At 40.1% G+C, this 10,960-nt stretch overlaps 4 non-coding genes across 4 annotated transcripts; 3 read left to right on the forward strand and 1 right to left on the reverse strand.

The window, feature by feature from the left end:
- Positions 1-1,258: 1,258 nt before the first annotated feature.
- trnaw-cca (transfer RNA tryptophan (anticodon CCA)) lies at positions 1,259-1,330 on the forward strand. Its single transcript has one exon. It is a non-coding gene; the product is annotated as a tRNA-Trp (tRNA).
- A 5,801-nt stretch (positions 1,331-7,131) lies between these two features.
- On the forward strand, positions 7,132-7,347 carry LOC116680055 (small nucleolar RNA U3). The gene has a single exon (XR_004329623.1). It is a non-coding gene; the product is annotated as a small nucleolar RNA U3 (small nucleolar RNA).
- Positions 7,348-9,307: 1,960 nt separating this feature from the next.
- LOC116680057 (U5 spliceosomal RNA) lies at positions 9,308-9,420 on the forward strand. Its single transcript, XR_004329625.1, has one exon. It is a non-coding gene; the product is annotated as a U5 spliceosomal RNA (small nuclear RNA).
- Positions 9,421-10,674: 1,254 nt separating this feature from the next.
- On the reverse strand, positions 10,675-10,746 carry trnag-ucc (transfer RNA glycine (anticodon UCC)). Its single transcript has one exon. It is a non-coding gene; the product is annotated as a tRNA-Gly (tRNA).
- Between the last annotated feature and the right edge of the window lie 214 nt (positions 10,747-10,960).

Genomic DNA, 10,960 nt, shown 5'->3' on the forward strand with positions numbered 1-10,960 from the left:
CCAGTAGATTTCTGGTGAACGTGGGGTTTGTAGTCCTTACATAGTAACCAGTAGATTTCTGGTGAACGTGGGGTTTGTAGTCCTTACATAGTAACCAGTAGATTTCTGTTGAACGTGGGGTTTGTAGTCCTTACATAGTAACCAGTAGATTTCTGGTGAACGTGGGTTTCAGACATGCTGCTTGGTTTAAATGCAACTCCCGTTGCGTCTCTGCCATCAGAATTTTTTTTTTTTAACTGTTAGCTGACTCACACTCACACACACACACACACACACACATTTCACACATACCTGGTGTGGAAATAAAAAAAATAAAAAAGAACCAAAAACAAAAAAAAATCACACTGATCGTAAAAAAATTTAAAGTTAAAAAACTAAAGTTATATTGAGTATGAAAACTCTTGTTCATTACATTTTACTTCATAATTGCAACCGCATGTGTTGTATTCATTGTTGCAAAACGTTCTGTATATAGTTTGTTTGTTACCATGACAACACCATTGATCTGAAGCTCATGTAAATAGTTTTCTAATCAGCAATAAATATAACAATTTGCATGCTTAAAATAACATACCGGTTAAAGCCCCGCCCATTTCAAGACAAACCGACCCACTTCCGGTTAAATCTAACCACTTTCGAGTTAGGCCCCGCCCAGTCCGAGTATGGATACGGATACAGATAATTCATGTGGTAAACAGATACAGATACAGATAATGCTGTACTCGCTCATCCCTAGTATATACAAGCTGGACATTTTCCTCTTTAACTCATATTGTAGCTTGTTTCGCCGCTGCCGACTGCAGCGATCTCGCTTAATACTACACCAGTGTCAAAGATTGTTATCTATCAGTCACTTAGACACAAAAACAAAGGAAAATAGGGTTCAGGTTTTGAAAAACGGAAGACATCCCTTGAAAGTCCTATATTGTAAAAATGGAGATGTCTGTGTCTTTCTTTGATTCAAAACCAGGCTGATGTGCAATATAAATACTGTGAAAGTAACAAAACGCTTAATTCACACAGCCAGTTTTCTAGAAACTGTGCCTTTAAAAGAGACGTCATGACTACACTTTAATGTCAGGGCATGATCTGGAAAAGCCTGATACTATTGTTATGTCTAGGGGGCTTCCAGAGTGATGATGTGTGTATGCATTATTCTTAAAGAAAGTTTATATGTGTATGCATTAATCAAAAAGAAAGTTGATGTGTATATGTATTAATCTCAAAGAAAGTTGATGTGTACATGCATTAATCAACAGACCTCGTGGCGCAACGGTAGCGCGTCTGACTCCAGATCAGAAGGTTGCGTGTTCAAATCACGTCGGGGTCAGATGTTTAGGGGTGGCAGTAGCTCCGGAATGAGAATGTCTTGGCACTACCAGGTGTTCTTGAGCAAGGCATTGTACCCCCTCCCAACCTCTCAGGGTGCTGGCCAGCTGTGACAATTCTACATTTAGGCATGAATAGGTCCTGAGCATGTGTGTGTTTTCAGACCTGTGTGTGATTACTAACAAAGAGTGTAAATTGTGTCAAAAAGTAGTATACATATTACATTAATTTTTAAAAAAGAAAGATGATGTGCATTAATCTAAAAGAAGGTTGATGTGTATGTGCATTAATCAAAAAGAAAGTTGATGTGTGTATGCATTAATCAAAAAGAAAGTTGATACACTTACACACTGTATTACCACCAGCCTTTAAACATGTCCATAATTTCATTAAACGTGCCCCCCCCATGTGCAGTGATTCCTTCAGAGTAAACACAATGAATTTGATTGCAGTAGATGAGAAAGAAATGCATAAAAGTTGTGTTAATTCAGCCAGTGCCCATACCTCTGGTTATTTCCTGTTTTCCGGTGAAGTCCACACTAGTGGAAACACGCCTTTCTGTCACATCTACAGCAGTGTTCACTCGGAAGGAATAACTGCACATGGCTAGGCACTGGTAATGACATTTTGAACATGTTAAGAGGCTAAAAACAGGTTTAAAACTTGCCCTGTTGAAGCCTGTTGGGTGCTGACTCTAGCAGGAGGATAACACGGTGTAGACACCACCGATTGGTTTCATTTCTCTCTCCACTGACAGACCTCCTAATGTACAAACTACAGAGCTACGTGTTAAAATTGACTGGAATTCTAAGTCCTTCTTCTTTAAAAAGATGTCTGCGGTCCCGGAAAATGTTAAAATTGTCAATGAACTGCAGAGAATGGACGGTAGATTCAGTTGAAAGCCATTTGTTTAGCAGCAGCAAGGTACCGACGGGCCCGAAGGGCTTCAGCCTCTGCTGTGGAAGAGGCAAAGCAGCGGGTGTGGGAGAAGTTCGGAGAAGACATGGAGAAGGACTTTATACCTTTACATTGGTGGAGTGCTGTGGCCATCAAGAGCTGCACAATTTGCATGTAATGAAAGTAACTGTTGTATGTTAGACTTTAGTGTATGTAAGTATATGATTATTTGTTGCAATTAGTAAGTTATAGTTGTGTTGTTTGAAAGGCCTTTTCTGCTTTTGTATTGATGCATTAGTTCTTATGTTCTGTTGTACATGCTGTAAATGTTATGTGTTTTGTATTTTATGTAAAAATTAAAAATAATGGGAAAATATGTATTAAGTTGTATTAACGTATACATATAAAGACTGATACAAAGCCACCCTCTGGCGTGGAGCCAGAACCATACAAACCCAGGAAGTGGACATCACCCTGGAAAATATTTCTAGAATATTTAAGGTTGAAAGAAAATGTCAAATTAAAAGTGTAGGTGTATCCGAGAAGAGGTCATTTTGACATTTATGTTTAATTGTATTTAACATAATGTAACCCCTCTGTTGGGTAATTACTAGTTGTAGTGATCTATGCTCTATGGACCAGAATTGTTCTACTAGATTCGTCTACTGGAGCAGAAGAGTTAATATTACAACATGTTGAAAGAAAAAGTAGAAAACCACAGACCAGGAAATAAGTTTGAACTGCCGGCTTATTATTTGAATATTAACATACACATATACATACAAAACCATTGACAACAATTACACAAAATACAATCCCACTTAACACCCTTTTTGTTAAGTTATTTAGGTTTTCACCTTTTGAGTTTATACCAAGTTCAATATTAGTTCTATATTAATCTAATTTCAGTTTTAACCTCAGTTTGGTTTTAGGTTTTAATCCCTTTTGGTTTTCTTTTCCCTTTTTTTAGTTCTCTAATTAGTTCTGTTTAGAGTTTTGATTTGTTTAGTTAACTTCAGTTAATCTAAATCACATCAGTGAATTTCACCTCTTAATTAGAGTATTTGCATGTAGTAATGTACCCATTTACAAGTGGTAATACCCATGGAAAAGAAAATGAAAAAAACAATAATTTGGAGTTACAAAACCATAATAATTCAGCAAAAGACTGAACAAATTGGTGGTTAGGACCAACAGAAATAAGTAAAGAAAAAGGAGTTCTCCTCTCCCCTATCGTCTTTTTACTTGTTAACCGTAACTCAAAGTTCGTTTGGAGTCCGCTGCAGAATTTGCAGAAGCTGAAGGAAATCCTACTAGTCAGAAGTGTGGATTCGTAGAAACTGGATGAATCCTACCAGTTCAGAAGATTGTGAGCAACGTCCTATTGAGACGCTGTGACTCAGGTATTCACAACGGTTCAGCAGATCACTGGGTGGCTCGCCATCTTGTTTCAACCTTGTGTCTCTCAAGTCGATGTCGGTCGACGTCGGTTGAACATTTCTTCAACCCACTCAAAATAGCCAAGTCCCGATTTCCAATGCACTAATCGTCTTCACCAGGGACAAATTGAGTACATGGGATCAGGCACGGCGCCAGGATTTCAGTTTTGGATGGGCCAGACCAATTTTGGGTGGGCCTTAAATTAAAACATGATATCAAATCACTGTTTAACCTAATACAAATGACTACTATACTGTTATATTATATGTGCTAACATAATAGAGATTTCAATAGCTTGATGCTCTTTAAATATGTTGTAAAAAAACATTGTACAAACGTTTGGTTGTATAGGTCGACCCCATCCGCGACCGCTCTCCTTGGTTCTGCCCAGAGAGGAGCGCGTTGGAATCTCCATTACGCACCATACCTGGCTGCGCTATTACGCAAAGCTCCATAGACCTAAGACTGGAACAGTGGTAAGGCATTTAATATTTCCCCAAAACATAATTTAGTTCTGCTCGTATAACAGGAGGCCAAATATTTCACAATTCTGTTTAATTGTTTTTATATTTTCAGCACTACAGATCAACAACACCTCCCGACAGTTTTCATTCATAACTCGGGCACAGAACTGGTTCATTGACGTCATCTGTCGTGTAAAACTCAAGTTATTTCCGAAAGAGACAAACTGTTACTTTAGTGTGATTCATGTTATAACCATATTTAACAAAAGGAAATAAATCACATTAACATCAGACACAGCGCCCATAACAAGGGGAGCCCAGGAGGGAAAAAGAACAGTAACAAGCTGATATAGAAATAGAAATGCGCCTGTAGATTTGTAACGGGTTATGAATCGATTATTTTAATATATCTCAATACAGACAGAGTAGCCTTCACATACTCTTATCCCCTCGTGGTAAACAATTAAACTCGCTAAAAAGGCCTAGAAGAAGCGAACATGGAACGACTCATTTCCTCTTTTTCTCTTTGCTATGTTACTAACTTTCAACATGTAGCCTACGGATTCATCGCATGTTTTTAGGTCGCCTCGCACACACACACACTGACACAAATTACAGCAGTAGTCGGCGGGGTTTGCTCTTTAAAATGTAGATGATATCATCGAAGTCAAGAGTTACTGTAAGCTCTCGTATGTCAACAGACACAGAGACATAAGGCGAGACGTAAGCATGGTGCTCCTGTTTGGTGTTTTAATCCGATTGACACTGGAAAAGACGCGTTCAACTGTACAGGATGTCATCGGCAGTGTTATCAGAGCTTTTAGGAAAGCACGGATATTTGGGAAAACGTCCTCATTGACCAGCTGGTGTCATTTGTATGAAGGCTAGGAGACATCAGGACTGCTGCAGATGCCATGAGGCCATAGGTGTCACTGTGGAATCGAGTGTTCAGTTCGCTAAGCTGGCAGTCTAGCGCGTTGGAAATGTTGCGCAGATCGATGTCACTTAATAGACAAACAACTTTTTTTTAAAATTAAGTTAAAAACTACTTAAGATTTAGACTAATTTAGCACAAATTATGAGATAATTTGACACTTTTTAATAATTCTTTATAATTAAATATAGCCTATTATATTCTTCTTTTTTTAATGAAAATTTGTGGGTGGGCCTGTTGAAAAGTGGGTGGGCCTAGGCCCGTCAGGCCCACCCATGACGCCGTGCCTGCATGGGATATCTTTCACAAAAGTCAACCAAATTGGCTTTCAAAAGGTACAGGTTTTGTCCACCTTATTCTCCGTTACTCTCACAGCTTTTCATCTGCGGCTCGCTCTGCAAAAACCAAACTGTCCTAGCAAGAGAAACTTTTTGACAATCTGATTGGTGAGTGATAGTCACCTGGGTTACGTAACAACGTGCCCTTTTCAAAATAAAAGTCCACATATTCAAAATAAAAGTCCACATGCTTTTTAATACAAAATAACTCATGAAATGACATACCATGGAATAAAATATTACAAAAGGTTCTCAATAAACGTTTAACCATATGTTAACATATTTATTGATTAATTTCCTTTTAACCAGTTTATTTATTTTGCTAACTAAGTAAACCTGGGTTACATGAGGTCTAGATGTCTTATGAGACAGTTGTGTCCCCGAGATGACACACTCTGAGCATCTGTTTAGCAAGCCGCATCTTTCGTGTCTTGACTTTCTTCTGTGCTCTGAAATAAAAAAAAACTGCAAATCAATACATTGCAGTCTATATACACACCGTTTTCACGAGATTGACTCAATATCATATGAAATGATAACGTTTCTAGTTCTGTTGCCGAAGCTAACGGGATGATTTAGCTAGCTAGCTAGCTGAGTAACGTTACAGCTTAACGCTAGCTAGCTCGCAACCAAACTATCAGGATTCTACTCAGCTGCAGTTAGCTTTCTTGCTGAAATACAATAAAAATTAACCTGCCAAAGTGGACCAACATGCACGGTGAACTATAGATGGAGCTACATGACAACACGGGGTATTATTTGAATGGAACAGTTAGGAAAATGAAACGTTAGCCCCTTTGCCATTACAGTTATCAACACACATTCAGCCTATGCTAGCTACAGGCTACGTTAGCATTGCTAATGTTACTGTTAGCGACGAAATCATACTTACAGCTTGATGTTGGGATGACCAGACAGTCGGAACAGCAGCAGCAGCTCAGCAAATCCTGCTTTAAATTGTCCGAAGTTTTGAAAACTGTCTTTGGGGGAAAAGTTCACAGGGATCTCCTTATAAACAGCAGCCATGTCCGTCGAGTGTTTGCTTCCTTGGGAAGACTAGCTATGAGAAGTGTCTCCGTTCCCTGTACAGACTGGAACTCTGCATTTACAACCCGGGTTCATTGTCAATGTCCTGGGAAATATTTCAAACTTTCTTCTTAGTAAATCCCGTCAGAGTACAGGAGCAGCGTTCTCAGTCGGACATCTAATCGACCTAACGCCAGCAACATTAGGAGCTGGTCTCAGGTCAGTGGCCTGTGTGTAAATGTTGGGGCTGGACCGTTCTCCTTATACGTCCATGGGCGTGACAAAGCTGATGGTTCTGAGATCCTGACGTCACCTTTTGGCTTTGTTGGGATTCGCCCGTTTTCAGCGGCAGTTTCAAAATGTGGGATTTTCAGAGGAAAGGCATGTCATTGGGATTTAAAGCTTTTATGTATGTCCTATTTACCCACTGAACTGTCGTTATTCACCTATGACAAGGTAAAATCGGTTTTGCATTATATCACCCCTTTAACAATATTTGGAGATGATATACAAATCTTGAGTGCTTTTTGTACCCAATAATCAACAGTGGTGGTTAACCTGCAACATGGGCTTTAAAGATCTAAATAGATTTTCTCACCTCAGAGTCATCTGGAGCACGTAACGATTAGCGTCTGTCCCTCTGAACCCTGAGTGACAATCACTCTGCAGTGAATGAGATGCAGTTTCCCCCCTCAGTCTAAACAAGACTATACTTTCAGGGATCATTTCTAGAGTTTCTGACTTGAGGAATGTGTTTCTAAAGTGTTTGGTCTCGCTGACCACGATGATGAGTTGTGATATTCTTTTCCGAGCGTGAAACTGACAGAGAGTAATGATTCACTTCATGTGCTCTCTGTCATTGATGATCGTTCTTTGCTTCTTTATGGAGTATTGAAGAAGGGAATATGATCAGAGTGGTAGTAGCAGACATGTGTAAAACGTAATTGTATGAAGGTAATAAACCATGCGAAATTATAGTCAGTCTTGAAGTATGTTTTGTCCATGGTGGACAAGGTTACTTTAACGGGTTAACACCTACTTTCTTGACTTTGTGATGCCTTATGTCCGGTTTAAAAATGTAAACTGAGTTAAGCCATAATTCATTTTTATTTTTACCTTTGCTTTTTCTACTTTGACATGTAAAAAAGGTGCATTGTTTGAAAGCCCATCTCTTCACATCCATGTTCCACTCCCACAGGTGTTTCCACTTGACTAATCAGACTGTGTGGCCTTTACAGGCTCAGCTTGATTGACATGTATTAAAGTTAGTTAGTTCATGTTTATTGTCCCCATAGGGAAATTAGGTTGCAGATCACATCACATGGTATTCAACATTAACACAGATAAGGCAAGGAGGAAAAAACAAAACAAAACATATGTACACCACCACTCGTACCATAAACCAGAATAATATGAAGGGGGGGGGGTAGAGTTCCAGACCAGCTGGGAGAAAGAAGAGAATAAAATAGATACACAAAATATATATATCATTGGACGGGACCTTCATTATTAAGGAGTTTAATGGCCTGTGGAACAAAGGAGAGCTTGGATCTGTTTTTTTTAAACAAAGGAGCACAGTATCGTCGTCCTGAGGGCAGCAGTTCAAATGAGGAGGAAAGGGGGTGCTTCTGGTTGCCCACAATGCTATTTGCCTTTCTCCGTATCCTGTTTTTGTATAAACTTTCCATACTTGGAAATGGAATACACAAAAGTTTGCTGGAAGTTATTATTTTTCTAATGTACCTTTTTTGTGCTTCAGTGGCATTGCCAAACCAACAGATGATACCAAAGGAAAGAACACTTTCCAAATTAAAATCTTATTTTTACAAGTGCAAATTTAAACATTTAGTTCAGATTTTTTTGTTCTGCAAGCTCTCACCTTTTGCCCCATATTTCCCTTCATATGAGTCAGAGCCAGCAGCACTAAGGAAGAGCAGCCTCTCCTACGGCGAGTGGTGGCGACTAAAGGGTGGAACGGTACACTGAAGTCCCGGTGGACGGGATGGCGTGTTGTAACGAGGTTTGAGTACATACAGCAAATACTTGAAGCCAGGTTACTCTACGAGTGGATACGGGGCTTTGAAGGTGATGTGGAAATCCTGATTGATTCAGTGATTTTTTGGCCCTATTTGTATTTGGATCTAAAGGCTGGTTAACCACTGTAGGGAGGAGACGTTGGATAGTTTTTTTGTCTCGTTCCAGTGATTGTCATGTCTGGGTGATGGCGTTGGATATGCGTTAGCATGTTGGATGTATTTCCACTCACGTACCAACAACGCCGACACACAGTCCTCGTTTTATCCACCACTTTCTCACCTGTACTACTGGAACTGACTGGGAAACCAAAGTTTCCCCGTGGGTCGCCACCACTCGCCGTAGGAGAGGCTGCTCTTCCTTAGTGCTGCTGGCTCGGACTCATATGAAGGGAAATATGGGGCAAAAGGTGAGAGCTTGCAGAACAAAAAAATCTGAACTAAATGTTTAAATTTGCACTTGTAAAAATAAGATTTTAATTTGATGTCACACAATGAAAAAACACACGAGAGCTTGGAAAAAAAATCTGTCATGTGCTTGACAATGGCAATAAATTGCGCGGGATGTGAAGACAATGTGCAATACAGGCCAAATCCTATGGTGGGAATCAAGATCTACCAATGTTTCTGTCCACAATGTCCACCTGAATCTAGAAATGTCCCTGCCAGATGGGAAATAGACCTGACAAACAGGGCGTTTGTACAGGGAGTACAGATATAAACATCAGAAAGGAGTCTACCAAGTTGCCTCTTATCATTTTAGTTTGGACACCCAGTGAGGCTTACCGCGATGGTTTGGACTGGGTCCACTAGGGGTTTCTGCTGCTCTCGATCAGACGGCTGTACTCACTCTGGTTTCTCTTCATAACACACAAGTCTTTTGCCTTTTACTAAAGACTTCCTTGGAAGGGAACGCCGATGAGTTGAAACTATTTTGGTGGGCTTTGCTGTTTGGCCCAGCTTTTTGTACTAGCTTTTGCTTACCTTTGCTTTTACTCATCAGCTCTGTTTTTATCCCACCCAGAAAAGGGATTTTAGACCCCGAACGAGCCATCTTTTATTTCCTGTAGTGGTCTAAGTGGGAACGAGTGAAAAGAAGAGTGATGAAGAAGTCAAAGGACAAAGAAGGGAAAGGAGTGCCAGACCTGTTATTGTTTTTAAGGAGCAGATTTACAGCTACACACATAACAGCAGCCACGGCCCCATCCAGAAATCCTAAAACTGCAGCTATGGCACGGTTCTGGATGGAATCATACCTCTCTGATCTTAATGTCAGATGTAGGTGGGGGAGGGGCGTGGCTGCTTGTAGAGAGAGAGAGCTTGCAGCGAGGTGGGGGCTGTGTGGGATCTTGTCCGCTCCTGGCGCTTGCTTCTGGGAGAGACACGGACGGTGTTTCTCCCTTCGGCCTGGATGGCGGAGGAGGGTAGGGTGGTGGTGGGATGAGCAGCTATTCGCCATCTTTAGGACTTGGATGGAGAGAAAATGCGTTAGTGACATTGTTCATATGTCCTTTCTTTGTTTTTTGTCTTCTCTGGAGTTAACTGTTGATGCACCCTCTTTTTTTTTTTTTTTTTACATTTGGCTTCTTTCAACCACTGATTAGAACATTGCTTATTTTTCTCTATTTATATCAGATCTTGAGTGCTTTTCATTTTTGCCCCTCAAACATTTTTCTTCTTTTCTTCAAAATCCTGTTTTAGCATTCTATGTTTACCTGTATTCAAAGAACCATTTTCAAGAAACCCAAATTCTGACGCCCTACATGGAGGAGTAATGGCTCTTTACAGAGAAAATGCAAAAGAAGATGTTCTCAAATTCAGCCCAGGTAGATGCTCGGCCCATATTCACACAGACCTAAACCTACTCACTTAATGCTGGTTACAATATTCTAATAATCAACAATGCCAGAGAAAAATGACAAAGTGTGATAACATTTTTTAATAAAGTACTGGCATTTTTTAATAAAGTATTGGCTTTTTCTTGCGAAGGTTTTTTTTCGATTGGTGAAAGCTTCCTTTCCGGCACTTTGAAGTAGAAAATCAACAAATAATTGTGATAATCTCCATATTGATCAAACTAATCGTGATTATAACTTTGGCCATAATCGTGCAGCCCAAAGAGATCTAATGTTTTATCAAACCAGGTTGGGCAAGTAACCTTTCTGCTGACTTCTTGTCAAATAAAGCAGGTAACATCACTCACAGAAAGCTAATGCGATGGCTGGGAATCGAACCCAGGTCAACTGCTTGGAAGGCAGCTATGCTCACCACTATACCACCATCGCTGGGCAATCCAATGTTCACTTCAAATCTTGTAATACATCTGGGCATTGAGACTGGAAGTGCGCTCTATCACTGAGCTACAGTCCCTGATGATTCAGAAAGTCCCCCCAAGGGGTCCTGTGTTATCACATCAACAAGAATGGGAAGTGTGTTCCTGTATGTTATCTCCCTTTGATAGCTCAGTTGGTAGAGCGGAGGACTGTAGGGGCATGAATC

The sequence above is a fragment of the Etheostoma spectabile genome, unplaced genomic scaffold (genome assembly GCF_008692095.1).
Source record: "Etheostoma spectabile isolate EspeVRDwgs_2016 unplaced genomic scaffold, UIUC_Espe_1.0 scaffold00018315, whole genome shotgun sequence".
Lineage (NCBI taxonomy): Eukaryota > Metazoa > Chordata > Actinopteri > Perciformes > Percidae > Etheostoma > Etheostoma spectabile.